Source organism: Oryctolagus cuniculus, chromosome 3 (assembly GCF_964237555.1).
Source record: "Oryctolagus cuniculus chromosome 3, mOryCun1.1, whole genome shotgun sequence".
Taxonomy (NCBI): Eukaryota; Metazoa; Chordata; class Mammalia; order Lagomorpha; family Leporidae; genus Oryctolagus; species Oryctolagus cuniculus.
The window spans coordinates 52,022,648-52,043,141 of NC_091434.1; the positions used below are offsets into that span (position 1 = coordinate 52,022,648).

The following is a 20,494-nucleotide window of genomic DNA, read 5'->3' on the forward strand; positions in this document are numbered from 1 at the left end:
GCCCAGTGGTAATATTATTTATTAAAACATACGGTACTTTCTTTCCATTTGCTGAATCTTAGGGTGTATGAATGATCAATTCAATTCATTTTTCCTCAAAGTATAAAGGTTACTTCATTATACCTTTAGGTCTGTTCATCTGGAGAGTAAATTTCAAACATGACATATAGCTAAAAGATCTGATTTCCAGATTCATCTGCTAGGTCATGTTTTCTATTTGTTTTAGATGAGAAGAAAGAAAAGGGGATAAAAATTAATTATTTTTTAAGGATAACTAATTTTCCTATTTATGTTGTAGCAAATATCCATGTGACAAAAATCAATTTAAGAAAAATGATCCATGATACGTAAGTAGCTGTTAACCAATCTGTTCAATAAATCCCATTCCAATGTATTAAGAATAGCAAGTATTTGCTTAAAATGATCAATTCAAGCTAACATTCCATAGCTTTTATTTCCATCTCAGATTGACTGAAAACAAAACTTCCTGTAGGAAATATTTTTCAAACTTGAATATTTTATGCAATATGACAGAATAAAGAGAGTACAAAAATACCCACATCAAAAAACAAGAATGAACTTGTGCCTACTTCTGTCTGTCTTCTTGCAGGAAAATGACATATGCTCTGAACTGGGTCTATTATTCCATGTCTGATATGATTAAATTTATTCACACAGCATTTTGAATATTCTTGCAAAAAATGAGATTGGCTTATGAGCTGTTCTTTTAAGCATACTTTTATTTTTAAAATATAAAATCCTGATTTCCAATTCAAATGATTCTTAAAGTAAAAACATAATATGCACAATCTGATACTGTTTAGCCACCATTTATTATATATTTTCATTCAAATTGGAGATATATGTAAAATTCAATGAAGCCAACCGTTTCTTTATCAAAACCTTCACTTTTCCCACCAGCACCATTTTAAGAAAAAAATTAACAATGCAACACGATTAATGCTTTAATTTGTTAATGAAACATTTATAGGGGCCAGTATTTGGCATGAGGTTAAGATGCTACCTGGGATGCCCACGCCTGCTGTCAGAGTGTCTATTTCAAGTCTCAGCTTCCCTCCTCAGGAAGCAGTTCCCCACTAGTAAGCACCTCAGAAGGCAGCAGATTATGTCACAAGCACCTGGGTCCCTGTCACCCATGTAGGAGACCCAGACTGAGTTCTGGACTTCTGACTGTGGCCTGGCCCAGCCCTGGTTGTTACAGGCATTTGGGGAGTGAAGCAGCAGGTTGAAGATCTCTCTCTCTCTCTCTCTCTCTATTTCTGCCTTTGAAATCAAATGAAAATAAATTAGTAAAAATACATAATTTTTCACAATGACACTTTTATATCTTTAAATATTCCACACAAAACCAAGTTAAACGAACAAGTCAGGCCAAAATGGTATTTCTGTTTGTCATCAAAAGAACTACAACCACTATTATCATGATCTTAAAATGCTGTAAAAATATTTTTTTCATTTTTATTTTTCATTTTCACTTATGTCCAAGAAAGTAACAATATTACACTCTATGTTGCAAAAACTGTTTTCTTGGATATTCATTAAATATCTTCTATGGGCTCCTAAATTCAAAACTGGAAAATCAGACTTCTGATTCTAATTTTCTCTTTTTTCTTTTTGTTGCTGTTGTTAATTTGTAGAATGACTTTAATCAAGGAAACAATGCAATCTTTAATTGCTCAGGTCAGAAACCTGGCATTATTAATTCCTGTTATTTCCCTTACCATCCACATGCTATTATATCAGAATAAATTCTACTTAATATGGCAGCTGTCATTTAACTTCCTCTCCTAGTTTACATCCCCAACAACGTTAGTCATCCAACTTTTCTCTAACAAGCAATCTTGCTATGTCATCCTTTGGACAAAGTGAAAATGCCTTACCGTATCTTTAGGGTGTGGTCTCAGACATTTTTATGCTAACACTTTAGGCAAATGGTTCAAGCTGGTGACTTGAGAGCACTGCCCTAAGTGAATGGGAGCAACAGTCTGTGCATACTGGTTCCCTCACCAAGGCAGCCGTGCACATACAGTCATGCCAACGCCCACACAGAAAGGAAACTGGAAAAGTAAGGTGGTTCATTTAACCAATACTCACTCAACACCTATTGAATGCCCAATTGTTTAGTTGTGAGAGAAAAGTCCATATCCTCCTTTGTATTTGTCAACTTAATAAGGACTATGTCAGCATTAAAGTCAGGTGCTGCATCAATGCATAAAAAGTTCGGGAAGAACTTTCTTAAAGAAATGGAACCATGAGCCTTCTGTTTAGATGCTGTGCAGTGGAAGTTGGAAAAGTCCATAGTTGGCATAGGGAAGAGAATAAACAACAGCAAAGGAATAAGAAAGATCATCCCAACTTCATGGGCAGAAAAATAGTGTATACAATTTGAAAACAGGATACTTTTAGCAGTCTTATTTGAAACTTTAGTGATGAGGCGAGGCCACTTCAGAAAGACTCCTGAGTGCCATGCTATAAAAATTTGATTTTACAATTAAGGTGATAGAAGCATCATAAAAACAGGAAAATGATGTGACATGATACATGTTCATGAGGCTAATGTGGCTTAGAAGAGACACACAGGGATAAGAGGAAAAAGGCAGATTTAGAAATTTGTGTACATTTATTTATTAGACAGTCATACAAAATAGAAATAGACTGTGGCACTTGTAATTGTAAAATGTAAAACTGAAAGGATCCTTGGAATTTAATTTACATAGGAATAGAACACAAAAGACAATGCTGATCCTAGGTTTTCTATTCCCAGAGATGTCAGCCAGGAGAGAATTCACATCACCTGTTCTTGCTCCATATGCAGGATATGTTCTGTACACTCTGCTCTCAGTATGATAAGAAAGAAAAGTGGCAGTAGATAAGACATGCCAAATTCTTTTAAAACACAAATTTTAATTTACCAATTTAAAAACAAATTCAGTCCCAATTGTTTCATCTGCAGTTGACAGGAAAATTTCAGCAGTGTTTTGAAGCTGTTAATAACAGGACACTTTTCTAATCAAAAGAAGTAGATCAGTTATCAATTCATTCACTCCTTTTGCTGAGATCAACGAAAAATTCAAGTCCTTACCCTTGAAATTTTTGATTATTACATTTTTAAATCTACATGCGTTATCCCAAAGTCTTTGTTATTCTTTAAGATTAACTCTTTACAATTACGACTTCTCATTTATTGAATCCTTTATGGAAAACACAAGAAAGGAACTGAGATTAATCAAAACATGTGACACTAGCCCCCATGTTAAAAATTTACTTCAGTTTATGAATGATATATAGCAGAGTGAAATTACTACCAGAGTAGGGGAACTTCTAATGTGATGGAATTCTAAAACAAAAATCAATCCAATTAAAGAGGAAAGGCTGCCAATCCCTTTGAATATTACACAAAACAGGATGAAAATTACTGGAGCAAATACTTTTCTGAGAAAATTGGGTGAAATAAATTCTCAGAGGAGAGAAGTGCGCAAATTTCACTTATTTTCCTAATACTACACATAACAATTTTTAACAATTTGTATTAATTCAATGGGATAGCTGAATTATAATATAAAACTAGCTCATAATATTGGTTTTCATTTGCATTTATTTTTGTAATAGTAGCTTTTGGCTCATTTTTTCCTATGAAGGTTTTTATGCTTTCCTCAACTTTTATGGTGTCTTTTATATAATGAAGTAAATGGAGAAAGAGGAATTTTGCTTTTGTTCATCCCTGCTTTTGATGCTTTTTTTCTTCCCCAGTAGTAAAATATCCTTTGACAGAATAAGTATTTAATGAAAAATAAGCAAATTAGTAAAAATTGTTAATGATTTTTCTAAAAATTAGATTTGTACACTTATTCTAGAATGTTTAAAATATGCACTATCTACAGAGAAAAACTAAAAGCAACATTAAATGATCCTCCAAGAGATAACTATTAATTGCATTTTTTCTATTTTTTATTTTGTTATTTTGTTTAAGGAATGTAACTTCATGCATTTAATATATACAAAATTAAGAACAGGATGCTTCTTCCTCCTCTACTCATACTCTTTCCCCCTCATTCTCCCTCCTTTTGCCTTCCGCCCTCTTCCTTTTCCATTCTTATTTTTTTTCAGATATCAATTTTCAGTTAATTTTTATACTCATAAGATTAACCCTACACCAAGAAGAGTGTTCTCTGATTAGTATAAGAAGAAAAAGAACAAAAACAAGCAAACAAGAAAAATATTATTCCCTAACAGTCAAGGCAAGGGCTGTTCAAAATTGTGGCATCTCAAAGTGTCAGTTTCACTCCTATAGATTACATTTTAAGTACTCTATTAGTTACCACAGATCAGAGAGATCATGTGGTATTTGTCCTTTTGTGACTGGCTTATTTCACTAAGTATAATGGTTTCCAGTTGCATCCATTTTGTTGCAAATGACAGGATTTCATTTTTTACCACTGTGTAGTATTCCATAGTGAATATAAACCGTAATTTCTTTATCCAGTCTTTAGCTGATGGACATCTGGGTTGATTCCTCTTCTTAGCTATTGTAAATTGAGCTGAAATGAACATGCGGGTACAAATAACACTTACATATGCTGATTTCATTTCCTTTGGATAAATTCCTAGGAGTGGAATTGCTGGATGATATGGTAGGTCTATATTCAGCTTTCTGAGATACCTCCATATTGTCTTCCACAGTGGTTGTACCAGTTTACATTTCTGCCAACATGGATTAAGGTACCCTTCTCCACACATCCTCACCAGCATTTGTTGTTTGTTTATTTCTCTATGAGAACAATTATAAGTGGGGGTGAGTTGAAACCTCACCGTGGTTTTAATTTGCATTTCCCTGATCGCTAGCAATACTGGGATTTTTTCATGTGTCTATTGACCATTTGAATTTCCTCTCTTGAGAAATGTCAGTTCAGTTACTTTGCCCATTTCTTACTTGGACTGTTTGTTTTGCTGTTGTTGAGTTTCTTGAGTTCTTTATAGATTTTGGAAAATAGCCCTTTGTCAGTTGTATTGTTTATAAATATTTTCTCTCTTTCTGTCAGTTGCCTCTTCATTTTGCTGAGTGTTTCTTTTGCAGTACAGAAGCTTCTCAGGTTGATGTAATCCCCCTTGTTAATTTTGGCTTTAATTGCCTATTTTGTTTGTTTTTTTGTTTTTTGGGTTTTTTTTTTTTTTTTTTTTTTTGACAGGCAGAGTGGACAGTGAGAGAGAGAGACAGAGAGAAAGGTCTTCCTTTGCCGTTGGTTCACCCTCCAATGGCCGCTGCTGCCGGCATGCTGCTGCCAGCGCACCACGCTGATCCGATGGCAGGAGCCAGGTACTTATCCTGGTCTCCCATGGGGTACAGGGCCCAAGGACTTGGGCCATCCTCCACTGCACTCCCTGGCCACAGCAGAGAGCTGGCCTGGAAGAGGGGCAACCGGGACAGAATCCGGCGCCCCGACCGGGACTAGAACCCGGTATGCCGGCGCCGCAAGGCGGAGGATTAGCCTAGTGAGCTGTGGCGCCGGCTGCCTATTTTGTTTCTGGGGTCTTTTTCAATAAGTCTTTCCCTATGACAATGTCTTATAGGGTTTCCTCAATGTTCTCTAGTAATTTGATGGTATCACATCATAGATTTAGGTCTCTTGTCCATGTTAAGTGCATTTTTGTGTAAGGTGTAAGGTCAGAGTCTTGTTTCATACTTTTGTACGTGGAGATCCAGTTTTCCCAGAACCATCTGTTGAAAAGAGTGTCTTGGCTTCAGGAGTTGATTTTTGCTCCTTTGTCAAAAATAAGTTGGTTGTGGATGCGTGGGTTTATTTCTGAGGTTTCTATTCTGTGCCAATGGTCTACTCACTTGTTTTTGTGCCAATACCAGGCTGTTCTGATTATAACTGTCTTGTAGTATGCCTTGAGGTCTTGTATTGTGATTCTTCCAGCTTTGTTTTTGTGTTGTTTAAGATTTTTTTTTTTTAGCTATTTGGGGTCTACTGTGTTTCCATATGAATTTTAGCATCATTTTTTCTAGATCTGAGAAGAATGCTTTTGTTATTCTGATTGTTATAACATTCGATCTATAAATTGCTTTTGGTAGTATGGACATTCTGAAGATGCTGATTCTTCCAATTCATGAACATGGAAGATTTTTCCATTTTTATATGTCTTCTTCTATTTTTTTCTTTAATGTTTTGTAATTTTTACTATAGAGATCTTTCACATCCTTGGTTAAATTTATTCCAAGGTATTTAAATTTTTTTGTAGCCACTGTGAATGGAATTGATCTTAGAAGTTCTTTCTCAGCTACGGCATTGTCTGTGTATACAAAGGCTATTGATATTGTGTGTTGATTTTATATCCTGCTTCTTTAACAAACTTTTATGAATTTCAATAGTCTCTTCATAGAATCTTTTGGGTTCCCTATATATAAAATCATGTCATCAGCAAATAGGAATAGTTTGACTTCTTCCTTCCCTATTTGTATCCCTTTGATTTCTTTTTCTTGCATGATGGATCTGGCTAAAACTTTCAGGACTATATTAAATAGCAATGGTGAGAGTGGACATCCTTGTCCAGTTCTGAATCTTAATGGGAATGCCTCTAATTTTTCTCCATTCAGTAGGATGCCAGCTGAGGGTTTTTATAAGTTGCTTCCATTACATTGAGGAATATTCCTTCTATAACCAATGTGTTTAAGGTTTTCATCATAAAAGGGTGTTGTATTTTATCAAACGTTTTCTCTGCATCTATTGAGATAATCATAAGGTTTTTGGTCTTCGGCTTGTTAATGTGGTTAGTCACATTTATTGATTTTCATATGTTGAACCTTCTTTGCATACCAGAGAAAAATGATCTTTTCGATATGCTGGATTCAATTGGCTAATATTTTGCTGAGGATTTTTGTGTCTATGTTCATCAAATATATTGGTTTTTAGTTCTCTTTTTCTGTCATGCCATTTTTTGGCTTAGGAATTAAGGTGATAAAGGCTTCCTGGCGGGAGTTTGGAAGGATTCCCTCCCTTTCAATTGTTTTAAATAGTTTGAAAAGAATTAGAGTTAGTTCTTCTTTAAATGTCTTGTAGGATTCAGCAATGAAGCCTTCAGGACCTGGACTTTTCTTTGTTGGTAAGTTCTTTATTACTGATTCAATCTCTGTTTTGCTTATTGATCTGTTTAGGTGTTCTATATTTTCATGCCTCAGTTTAGGAAGTTTGTATATGTCCAGGAATCTACCCATTTCTTCTAGATTTCCCAATTTGTTGGCATATAGCTCTTTGCATAATTCCTGATCATTCTTTTTATTTCTGTGGTATCTGTTGTTATATTTGCTTTTTCATCTTTGTGTTTGTTGATTTGGGTCTTCTCCCTCTTTTTTATTTTTTATTTTTTTTTGGGGGTTAGTTGGCCAATGGTGTGTCAATTTTGTGTATTGTTTCAAAAAAACAGTTCCTCATTTTATTGATCTTTTGTATTTCTTGTTTCAATTTTGTTTGTTTCTTCCTTAACTTTAATTATTTTTTCCTCCTACTAATTTGTGCTTTGGCTTGTTGTTTTTTTTTTTTTTTCTAGGTCCTTGAGATGCATTGACACCTCATTTATTTGGTGACTTTCCAGTTTCTTCATGTAGGCACTAATTGCTATAAAATCCCCTCTTAACATTGCTTTTGCTGTATTCCATAAGTTTTATTATGAGGTACTGTCATCATCATTCATTTCCAGAAATTTTTACTTCTCTTTTGATTTCTTTTATAACCCATTGTCCATTTAGGAGTATGTTGTTCAGTAACCATGTATTTGCATTTGTACTTGAGATTCTTGAGTTGTTGGTTGTTTTTTTTTTTTTTTAAGATTTTTATTTTATTTATTTGAAAGACAGAGTTACAGAGAGAGGTAGAGACAAAGAGAGACATCTTCCATCTGCTGGTTCACTCCCCAGTTGGCCACAACGGCCAGAGCTGTGCCAATCCAAAGCCAGGAGCCAGGAGCTTCTTCCAGGTCTCCCCTGTGAGTACAGGGGCCCAAGGACTTGGGCCATCTTCCACTGCTATCCCAGGCCATATAAGAGAGCTGGATGGGAAGAAGAGCAGCCCGGACTAGAACCGGCGCCCATACGGGATGCTGGCACTTCAGGCCAGGGCTTTAACCTGCTGCGTCACAGCGCTGGCCCCGAGCTGTTGGTTTTGAGCTTCAATCCATTATGATCAGAGAAGATGCACGGTATGATTTTGATGTTTTAGAATTTGCTCTATGGCCTAGTATATGGTCTATTCTGGAGAAAGTTCCATGCACTGCTGAGAAGAATGTGTATTCTGCCACTGTGAGATGAAAAGGTATCAGTTAGGTCCATTTGGTCCATAGTGTCAATTAGCTTTATTGTTTCTTTGTTGATTTTCTGTCTGGTTGATCTACCCATTGATGAAAGTGGAATGTTGAAGTCCCCTGTTACCATTTTATTGGTGTCTATGTCTCCCTTTAGATCCATTAACAGGTCTTTTAAATAGCCAAGCATCCTGTAATTGGGTGCACACACATTGATTATTGTCATATCTTCCTACTGTATTGATCCCTTGATCATTACTTAGTGTCCTTGTCTCTTCTAACAATATTTTTGTTAAAGTATAAAGATATTAGGATGACTACACCTGCCCTTTTTTGTCCATTCATGTGGAATATCTTTTTCCATCCCTTCACTTTCAGTCTACGTGTATCTTTGTTGGTGACATGTGTTTCTTGTAGTCAGTAAACAGATTGGTCTTGTTTCCTAATCCATTATGTCAGACTGTATCTTTTAACTGGAGAGTTGAGGCCATTTCCATTCAAGGTAACTATTGATAAGTAACTATCTGGCCCTACCATTTTTCGATAACTATTCTTATTGTTTTCTTTGGATTTCTTTTGTACTTTTACCGGAGGATTTTCTATCTCTGCATTATTTCATAATGGTGCGTTTCTTTCTGTGTTTCCGTATGTAGTGCATCCTTTCACATCTTTTGTAAAGCTGGATACATGGTGACAAATTCTTTAAATTTTTTGTTTGTTATAGAATGTCATTATTTCACCTTCATTCATAAATGAGAGCTTTTCAGGGTACAATATTCTGTTTTGACAATTTTTTTTCCTTAAGACTTGGACTGTCTCTTGCCATTTTCTCCTGGCGTGTAGGGTTTCTGATGAGAAATCAGCCATGAGTCTAATTGGAGATCCTCTAAATGTAATCTGGCATACCTCTTGTGCAAATTTTAGAAAATTTTCTTTATTTTTTACTGTGGAAAGTTTGACTACAATGTGTCATGGTGAAGATTTTTTCTGATCATATCTGTTTGGAGTTCTATGTGCTTCTTGTACTTGGACCTTCCTTTCTTTCTCCAAGTTAGGGAAGTAATTATTTCACTAAGCAGGCCTTCTATTCCCTTCTCTTTTTCCACTCCTTCAGGCACTCCTAAGACCTGTCTGTTGGGTGGTTTGATAACATCCCAGATATCTCTACTTTTTTTTTAAGTTTTCTAATTTCTTATTATTATTTTTGGTCTGACTGTAAAATTTCTAGACATTTGTCTTCTCGCTTGGATATTCTTTTTTGCCCCACCAACTCTGTTGTTAAGGTTTTCCACTGTATTTTTTATTTGATTACTGAATTCTTCATTTTTTAATATTTCATTTTTATTTCTCTTTAAAATCTCAATTTCATCAGAAAAATTTTCCTTCATATCATATATGGTTTTCTTAGCTAGTGGACTTGCTTCTGATTACTTTTGAGTAATCCTATGATTAATTTTTTTAATTCCATTTCCAGCATTGCCTCAATCTCTTCATCATCACATTCTAGCATTGAAATGTTGTTGTACTCCTTTGTGGAGGTCATGGTATCTTCCTTATTCTTGTTTCTTGAATTTTTTCATTTATTTTTAGTCATTTGTAGAATGTTCTTCTTTGCTCTGATGGCTTTTTACCTTTGAACTATGCCTCTTTGGCTTAGTGGAAATGTCTACGCTTTCAGTGAACACCAAGAGGTATGTGGTGGGTGTGGCTAGGGAGTTCTGGTCAGTGCTCCAGGATGAGGCTTGTATGAATAACACCCAAATTGGGTGTGGTAGCTTTCCTCTGTATAACTGGATGGAGAGGAATGATCATCTCTTTTGATACAACCACTCTCCTTCAAGCTGAGGAGTGCTCAGGTGTTAGCCTCCAGTGTGTTCAACTCTCATCCACATTGCCATATGAACTGTAGATGATCTGCGCAGCTCCTCCTGTGAGCACTGTTCCCTCTGCTATGAGTAGCTCTAGACAACCAAGGAGCTCTGAGAGTGCACTGCAGCACCCTGTGATTGCCCAGAACCCAGCTACTCCCTGCTTCCTGTCATGCAGTCACAATATTTTCTCAGTCTCAGTTCCAAGGGTTCTCAAAGCCAAAGAGTACAAGTGAGGCCACTCAGCCCCACTAGCCTGTTGTGACCACAAGGTGACCAAGGTGCTCCCAGGGCCACTGTCCATACATGGTTCAGCCCACTGGATTGAGTACTGTCCTGCCAAGCAGATTCGATGTCGGTGGGGTACACGCGTTTTTCTCTCTGGTGAGATCTCTGGGTCACAGGCACGCTCAGTACCCTCCAGCCACAGCCATGCTCACTTCACAATTGTGCTGGATGCTTAGAAGTCACTGTCTCTATTTTCTGTTGACATTATAACATGAGTTTTTGCACACATTATATTTACTTTTAAAATATGGCTTTTAATAGCTGTGAAGTCTTTCATGGTATATCCTTACATAATTAGGAAGAACAATAACTCAATGGTTAAACTTTCAGCTTCTGGATTTAATACATTGAGATTCCAATCCTGATTCCATACCAGCAAGCAACTTTGTACAAATTATTTAAATTCTCTGAGCCTGTTTTCTCAACTATAAGATGGAGATAATACTTAATACCCTTACATATCTGTTAGAGCTATTTATAATTCAAGTAATAGAAACAACAATCCAAACTGACTTAAACGACTGAGGAACAGAATGAATTACATACTACCAAATCCAGGGCAGGCTTTAAATTCCAATTAGAAGACAACAGTCTCCTTCTTTCTGTCTCTGCTCTGCCTTCCAAAGTGACAGTTCATTTTGCAGTTGGCTCTCATCTAGGTTGTAAATTGGCTCCAGAAATGCATGCTTTCTTTTTCAAGTACTCAGAGAAGGGTCAGGGTGAAACAGCAAGAGAATAAGAAGAAAGAACAAGAGAGTCAGAGAGCGAGAAAGAACAAGAGAGAAAAACAAAACAAAAGTGAGATCTAAAGCAAAAAGAATCTGTCCCTGGATCAGCAATCAAAGCTCTTTGTGTTATTCTTGACTGGGCCAATAAGGTGACTATGTTAAGATAATCAGGATACATTTCTGAAGACATAGATATGAGCAATTTTCTTAAATCATACGGCTGTTACACATGATGAAATACAAGTTACTCCAAGGAAAATCTTGTCCATTATAAACAAACACTACACATCATGTCACCTTATAAATAAATGAGATAATCTATACATAGCACTAATCACAGTGTCTGACATCTAAAGAGACTTGGTGGGGCCAGCATGGTGGCTCAGCAGGTCAAAGCCCCAACCTGCAGAGCTGGCATCCCATATGGACGATGCTTTGAGTCTTGGCTGCTCCACTTCCTATCCAGCTCCCTGCTAATGTGCCTGGGAAAGCAGCCATAGATGGTCCAAGTGCTTGGGCTCCTGCACTCAAGTAGGGGACCTGGAAGAAGCTCCTAGCTGCTGCCTTCTACCTGGCTCAATTCCGGCTGTTGTGGACATCTGGGGAGTGAACCAGCAGATGGAAGAGTCTCTGTCTTTCTTTCTCTCTCTGTAACACTGCCTTTCAAATAAGTAATAAACAATTTTTTTAAAAAATAAAGGACTTAGCAATTTATAATAAATAATTGCTGTTGGATTGTTTAAAAATCATACATTCCATTGTAAGTGAAACTGCAATAAATAGCTTCGTCTATATTTTTGCTCATTTCTAATTATTGCTTCCTTATGGCTTCCTAGAATTGAAATTACTACAAAAAATATTTGATCTAAGAATTTTAATGCATATCACCAAGTTATTTCCTACAAAGATAAACAACACAGACTTCTGCTAATAGCAAATAACAATGCAAAATTTAAACTATTAATAGTTTAATACTACTAATCTTTGTAATCTTTTGACAATTTGACTGTCACAATTTTCTTTTTCTAAAATATATAATTCTTCAACTGCAAAGAAAATATAATTTTATGTTAATTTTATTAAAAACTTATTTTACAATTTTTATTTTCCTTCTGAATGCATTTGATGAGGTCATGGTAAAAACATTAAGGCTCATACATTTTGAATTTTGTGTTCCACCAACTAGGACACTCCTTTCACAGATTAACTACCTTTATTCATGCAATTCTTTCATTAGATTAGGATAGTTGGTTTTTTTATTATTAGAGAGACAGTCGGCAAAGAGATAGCCAGACAGACAGACACATAGACAAACGGAGCTCCCATCAAACAGTTCACTTTCCAAATGCCCACAGCACCAGGACCATGCTGGGTAGACAACACGACCAGGGAATTCAGTCCACGTCTTCCATACAGGTGGCAGAAGCCAACTACTTGCTGCCTTCCAGGGTCTGCCCTGGCAGAAAGGTGGAATCTGAAGTGGAATCAGAAATCAAACCCAGGTATGCGTACCGCATGGTTGTTTTTTGGTTTCTTTTGTTTGTGTGTTATTTAAATTTCAGAGTTTCCTATAATGTCATTGTTAAATATTTGGTCCATAAAATAATGTAAACTGCTAATTTTACTGTAAGACCTGAGCTATAAATTGGTACAAAGGCATTAATACAACTGATCTGTCTTTCCTTCCTTTCTTCCTTTCTTCATTCTGCTCTCCTTCCTTTCCTTCCTCATTCTTTCCTCCCTGCATCTTAGAAGATGAAAATTATGAGTATCTTAAAACATTAAAAATAATCAAGAAGTTAAAGAAAAATATGAAACATCTATGCCAAAAACTACCTTTAATTTTTAAAAATACTTTATATTACTATCAAACTTTAAAACTATGCACATTTGAGCAGGTGTTCTGGTGCAATGGAACACTGCTTGGGACACCAGCATCCCATATTGGAGTGCCTACTTTGAATCTTGATTATTCCACTTCTGTTCCAACTTCAGGCTAATGTGCCTGGGAGGCAGCAGGTGATGGCTCAAGTACTTGAGTCCCTTCCATCCACATAGAATGGAGTTGCTGCCTCCTGGTTTCATAATGACCCAACCCCAGCTGTTGTGGGCATTTGAAGAGTGAACCAGCAAATGGAAGAGATCTCTCTCTCTCTCTCTCTCTTTTCCCCTCTCTCTCTCTCCCTCTCCATCTACCCCCTCATCTCTCTTTCACTTTGCCTTTCAAACGCAAATTTTTCAAATAGGTTTAAAACCTATTGCAGTATCTATGGAAATAGAGCATCCAGTCAATAAAGACTAAGCAATGTTGTAGACAGTCAAATAATCGAGTCTGTTCAAATGAAGGAAATCAAGAAACTATAGCTGATTTCCTTAATAGAAAATAGGGCAAAATCCATTCATTAACTTGGATTACACAGAAGATTGTTACTTTAATTTTTATAGTCCAGTATATTTTAATTTTACTAATTTTAATATCCACGAAGTGGGTAATATACTTAAAGGAAAACTTCAGTTAGCTGTCATTCAATCTTTCACTTTCCTACAGAAGGAAGAAGATGGGAGCATACTAACTCATCTTTATAGGAAATTAATTGTGGTATCACCACAATAGGATATAATGTAACAAATTATATAAACTGTTCAATAAAATGTGGACTTTTTAAAATATTTACTTAATTATTTTGCTTTATTTGAAAGGCAGAGAGATAAAGAAGCAAAACAATGAGATAGAGAGGGCCGGCACCATGGCTCACTTTGCTAATCCTCCACCTGCAGCTCCAGAATCACATATGGGTGCCAGGTTCTAGTCCCGGTTGCTCCTCTTCCAGTCCAGCTCTCTGCTGTGGCCTGGGAAGGCAGCGGAGGATGGCCCAAGTGCTTGAGCGCCTGCACCCGCATAGGAGACCAAGAAGAAGCACCTGGCTCCTGGCTTCGGATTGGGGTAGCTCCGGCCGTAGTGGCCATTTGGAGGGTGAACCAACGGAAGGAAGACCTTTCTCTCTCTCTCACTGTCTAATTCTATCTGTCAAATAAAAAAAGATACAAGAAGACAGAGAAAATAGTCCAGTCCATCCATTGGACTACCCCCAGAAAGTGTGCAACAACATGGGCTGGCCCAGGCTGGAGCCAGAAGCCAGACACTCCCTGTGGAGAGAGGGACCCAAATACTTGAGCCTTCATCTGCTGCCTCCCCAGGTACACATCGACAGGAAGTTGGATCAGAAGTTGAGTACCCAGGATGAGAATCAGGCACTCAGAAATGGGATGTGGGAATTTCAAGAGGTGCTTCAGCTGCTGTGCCAAACACCCACCCCTAGAATACCTTCTATAGCAGTATAATCTAGTGCCAAAAAAGTTATAAATGTATCCACTGTTCAGTACATGATTATTATTTTATAGATGAGAAAACAGTTTCAGAGATGTAAACATCACACACTTTATGTGGCAATTGGCTACATATGAAGGCCTTTCTTAAGCAATCAACCACTTTTAGTAACAATACTTTCTGATTATTTTTGTTACTCTAATAACAAATTGTTATCATTTAATTTTAAATGTCTGCTCTTCTGTTAGATAATTTTCCCATAACTGTATACATTTCATTCTTCATTTAATTTAGTATATACATACACTGTGGCTTCCTTCCACCATCCCAATAGGCCACCTTTCTCCAAAACACATTCTAGTAGTAATAGTACCCTGAGTTCTTCTGTAAATCTACACTTTTCCCCTTCTTCCCTGTAGTTACATTTGGTCAACCTTGAGCCTAGTACTTGTTCCAGGGCTGGTCAATCAAAGCATCATCATCCTTTGATCACTTATGCACAATGGATATGTAGACCAAGTTGAAAGAAAAGAAGGAAAACAAAAACTAGAAACTTTTTATAAAATGAGAAAGGAGCAATCTTTTTCTACTTTATTTTGACCTCAGACATCTTGCCTTAAAACACATCAAACTGGGGTGGACATTAGGTTGAGTGTTTAAGATGCCTGTGTCCTGAATCAGACTGCCTGGGTTTGATTCCCAGCTCCAGTTCCTCATTCCAGCTTTCTGTCGATGCAGACCCTAAGATGGCTCCAAGAACTGAGTTCTTGTCATTCTCCTGGGAGATCTGGATTTGGCTTCCACCCCAGTCAGGGATCCTTGCAGGCATTTGGAGAGTGAACCAGTAAATGGAAGCATTCTCCCCACTATCAAATAAATAAACACAAATGAAATAAAAATATATACTACATAAGTGATAACAGAGTTATGACAAAGTAATAAATATCCATATGCTTGGCTTCAGCCTCAACCATTCATAGCTTTTCATTGCCTAATGATTTGATATCTAAACATGCAATAGCTGAATCAAAATAAAAAACTACTTCAGCCATCAGTGTTTATAGAACGGGAAAAATAAATTCAAATTCATTTAACCAGAAACTCAAGCATCCAGACACTAGGAGCACTACTCTATAACTTTTGATTACAATAATCAATATATGTTTTGTATTGCTTAACTGATTTTCAATTGATTTTCTCTCATGGGTAGCCAAATAAAAATTATTCACAAATATATGTTCTCTAAAGTATAATACACGTTTTAAAAAATTTATATGACTTTGCCTAAATTGAGCTAGTATTATAAACTAGTAATGAACCCAAATGATTGGTTGATATGACTAAGAAACTAAGTTTTGTACAAAGTTTTATTCAAGTGCTCTTTTGATATTTTGAAGATAATTGTGGCTAACTGAAAAAGACATGAAATTTCAGATGAGCCTTCAGTACATTTTTCAGCAATAAGAGAGAACTACATATTTGAAAGTTTTTTGTTTGCTTAAGAAATGATATGATACAGTTTTTCATCAAATTTAGATTGGGGTATTACAGTGTTACTATGTATTGTTTTCTGTTGAAGATAGTAGAGGAGACCACTTGTTAAATGAGGAAATAGATTTATGAGATGAATAATTTCAAAAATCTGGTATGTGATCAGAGATGTAGAGCATTTCCTAATTTTAAAATTACGGTAAGTAAATGATCTCTTCATTACTGATGATTTAATATTTGTTTCACAATGCAAGTAAATAAAAAGCTTACTGGCAGAATTATTCCAACCAGATTCTATTTTAATAAAATGTTTTCTAAAATATTTTTATTAATTTATTTAATTTGAATTTATTTAATTTGAGAGAGAGATATTTCTCCTATCCACTGGCTCACTCCCCAAATGCCACCAACAGTTAGAACTGGACCAAACTATAACTGCTTTAGAAACAGACCATCTTTGCTGTACATTGAGATTTAATGCTATAACTAGTACTCAAACAGTATTTTTCACTTTATGTTTCTGTGTGGGAGCAAACTGTTGAAATCTTTACTTAATGAATGCTAAACTGATCTTCTGTATATAAAGAGAATCGAAAATGAATCTTGATGTGAATGGAAGGGGAGAGGGAGTGGGAAAGGGGAGGGTTGCGGGTGGAAGGGACGTTATGGGGGGGAAGCCATTGTAATCCATAAGCTTTACTTTGGAAATTTGTATTCATTAAATAAAAGTTAAAAAAAAGAAAGAAACAGACCATAAATTATAAATAAATATTTGAGTCATTCCTTCTTTGAGCCCTGTAAGATAGAATATGTGCTATGAAATTACTATATAAGATACTTGTAATAAACAAGCCATATATTAACCCAAACTGTGAACATCTCTCTTCAACCTCCCGCTACACATTTTCCATCAGAAGGGATTTTTTTCTATCTTAACAAATGTTAAAGATATCTTTTCAAGTATTCTGTGATGCATGAAGATGGTTTCCTATCTGTGAACAAAGAGATTGCAATTATCTTTTTGAGCTTAAACACCCAAGACCCAAATGATACAGAGCAGATATAGTAAACCTCTTCTTTGTTAACCATATTATGAGAAGAACAAAGGCTGGTGGAAATGTCAACATACTAAGATTGAGCCTTGAGCCTAGTTTCATCGGACAATTAAATATATTACATAAAATTAGGATCAAAATAACTTGTAGAGGACTCACAACATAATGCTAGTAATACCTATTTTCTGCTGAAGATAGTTCCAAAAGAATTCAAGTATGAAAGTACTTTCCAAACTGTGAGTACTATACAAATGTGAGATCATGTTACCAACCAAAAAGATACATTCCAAGAGTAATGATGGCTTGTGCTGAAAAGGTTACATTTACAAGTAAAATTCCATCTTCCAAGAAGTGTTCAGGGACTGTACTAGCCTGTAAACTTTCAAAAAACTTTTCAACACAGAGCCAGATGAAATAGATTATCATATAATACTAAGTATGTCTTACTTTCAACCTGTGAGTAGTTAAAAGAAGTAACTGATCAGAGAACATTCTTCCAATGTCCTGATCCTGTTAATAAAGAGAAAATACTTGCATTAAGCCATTGCCGATCAATTCCTGGAGAACTAATGAATACATAAACTGGGCAAATCAGTTTTCCTCTCCTTGCTAGGCATTCAAATCATCTAGACAAGACAATGAAGACTTCACTTAATACAGCTAAGGAGGACAATACTGCCAGGCGCATGCCTTTATCTATGTTTTGTTGTAACTAGTTGCAGTAAAATAAAAACTTGAAATGAAAGGAAGAAAAATCTTCTGATCTCATAGTTTGAGGCATGAGGGAGTCAGTCAACTAGCTACCTCTTTGATGGATCTGCCTCTCTGCAATATGACAGAAAGCTAGGTAAGTAATTTATAGTAATCAGATTATTAGACTATAGTGATTGTTCCTTCCTCATTTCCTCCCAAATGTTATTCAACCAATGAACATTTATTAAAAACCTGCTCAAGACTGGGCATTATATTGTGCACTGGAAATACACATGAAAAAAAAAATGCTTCTAAACTAGTGGAGGAGAAAGAAATATAAATAAACTATAATAATTGGTTATTATAAACCCAACATAGATGTTAGCCTGTTAAGAGCTTGCATCTAACTTAATTCTTAGTTTCTAAGTGATTATATATACAAATTAGGTCAGCCCCTGATGATGATGTATTTGTAGGTTTCTTTTTAATTTTAAAACTGCTTCCACTGATAAGACACTTTATTTTCAAAATTACCCTGTGCCATAGGCAGGGTTGTATTTTTTGTCTTTTACGAAAGGGAAAATCAACACTGAGAGATGAGTTAGCAGCATCAAGTCAACATCACATCTCAGGAATCCTAACTCTTTATTTCCTTCTTTCAACTGGAAAATAACATGCTTAGCTTGTATGATAAAATTCTCTGTAGTCTTTGTCATTTGCTTTCATGTTGTATGTGTGGGGGAGGAGGTTGTAGGTTTTTATTGATAGTACTGGTAAAGAAAAACTCTCATCCATTTTACTTAAAACATGCTCTATAAGAAAAAATTATTCTAAGCTATGAATTTTATATAACCAAATGAAGTAACATGAAGTTCATCTTTTTCTATTAATACCTACCAAGAAAACCTACTACAGAAGAAAACAGAGACAGTATGAAATATGAAAGACTCTAACAGATGCTTATATAAATTAATGGAAATCGCTGCCTAATCAAGGAAACCATAGTATTCAAACTACTTGTATCTTGCCAGCTGAATTGTAAGTACAGCAATCACAGGTTTACTGTATATATGAAATGGATTTTTAAAAATTGGGTCACTGTCTTTGTGCCTGATACATAGTATATGTTCAATATATATCTGGAGGCATTTGGTTAGAAAGAGGGTTAAAGGAAACAGTCTTATCAATAGATCTTCAAGCCCCACTCTGTCAAGAATCAAGTAACAATGAAATGCATGCACATACATAAGTAGCACAAACATTTGAAAGCATTTACAGGCAACCTCATCTCATAGTCAAAAAAACTCTGCATTTTCAATTTTTCTTTATTTGAAAGGCAGAGAGACAAAGAAAGGGTGAGGAGAGAAAGACAAAGACAGAAAGATTTCTCATTGGCCAATTCACTCCCCCAAATACCTTCAATAGCCAGGGTTGAGGCAAGCCAAAGCTGGAAGCCCCAAACTCCATCAAGGCCTCCACATGGGTGACAGAAATCCAGGTGCTTGGGGCATTTACTGCCTTCCAGGTTGCACAGTAACAGGAGTCTGGGACAGAAGCAGGGCCAGGACTCAAACCTAGGCACTCCAAAGTAGGAGATGGATATCCTAAGTAGCATCTTAATCACTATCCCATGCACACAGTCCTCTCACTGTGCTTCAAGCCAGCCCTACCTGTGTAATATCTGAATACTTGCTCAGGGATTTTGTAGGAAAAAAAATACAGGGATAACACTCTCAAGCAATCATTATCGCTTTCTAAAACTGGAATAGCTATACATACTTATACATATCAACATTATCAAGTAAGCTTAACTCCCTGTAGAAGTCACATATTTTAATGTTCCACCTCTGAGTTGAAATAATCCATACAGTATTGAATGAAAGTTAAAATGGAACTAATTTTATTAATCAAATAAGGGGGTGATAAATAAAATATACAATGAGATCCAAAGAAAGCCTAAAATCGAAGCCAGAAATTGCTAATTCTCATCTGCTGGTTGCTTCATTCAAAGCAAAAATATACCAAGGCAACTCTGAGCAGACCTGTCCACTTTATAAGTACTGTAAGCCCTGCAACCACTCTACTCCAAGTGCCAAAGTCACTTCACACTGTAATCAAACTGGCCATCTGTGTGCTTTTAAAATGCCTGCTGTGTGTATAAATCTCATCCAGGCGTGTCCTGTCCTCAGCCTGCTGGAAGGATAACCCTATCTTTGTTACTCAGCATAAGTCTTCCCCTCTGAAGAGAACAGAGCCAGCACCTGAGCTAAATAATACTGCATCATCTAAGGTTCATGTGGGTATCAAGTGCAAATGCTCCACCTAAATGAAACAATGAATTATTTGAACCACAAATATGCTGTAGATACTGAACGATGATGTGATACAAGAATCAAGCCAGGTAGCTGAAGCAGAAAATAAAGATATACAGGAAGAAGATAATACGCAGATATTATGAAGCAACAGAAGTCATGAAAAATAGTAACTGATTGATCAGAAATTGAGTCAGGAGAAGGAAATAAAACACCATCCAGAATACAGTGTTGGAAGCAGAAGGAAGCTGCCTGATGGGATCCAAAGGCAGAAAATCAACTCTGCCACTAGGGGGCAGAGAGGGAACCTGCTCAGAAGAGCAGCAGTGTTTACTGCACATTTTTAAATCTTAGTCCATTCTTCCTTGATTCTCTAAAGGAGTGGACATGTGACCAAGTCCCTGTCTGCTTCATC

At 36.2% G+C, this 20,494-nt stretch overlaps 1 protein-coding gene across 9 annotated transcripts in view; it reads right to left on the reverse strand.

Annotated features, from left to right (window-relative positions):
• GULP1 (GULP PTB domain containing engulfment adaptor 1) overlaps positions 1-20,494 on the reverse strand; it is a 311,569-nt gene that overhangs the window by 199,764 nt on the left and 91,311 nt on the right. For 2 of the 9 annotated variants that reach the window (XM_070070493.1, XM_070070490.1), the window contains exon 1: positions 17,522-17,584. The exons of the other annotated variants lie outside the window; for them this stretch is intronic. The gene's annotated coding sequence lies outside the window, so the exon portion shown is untranslated. Of the gene's footprint in view, positions 1-17,521; positions 17,585-20,494 lie in introns of those variants that run through there. 9 annotated transcript variants of the gene reach the window in all.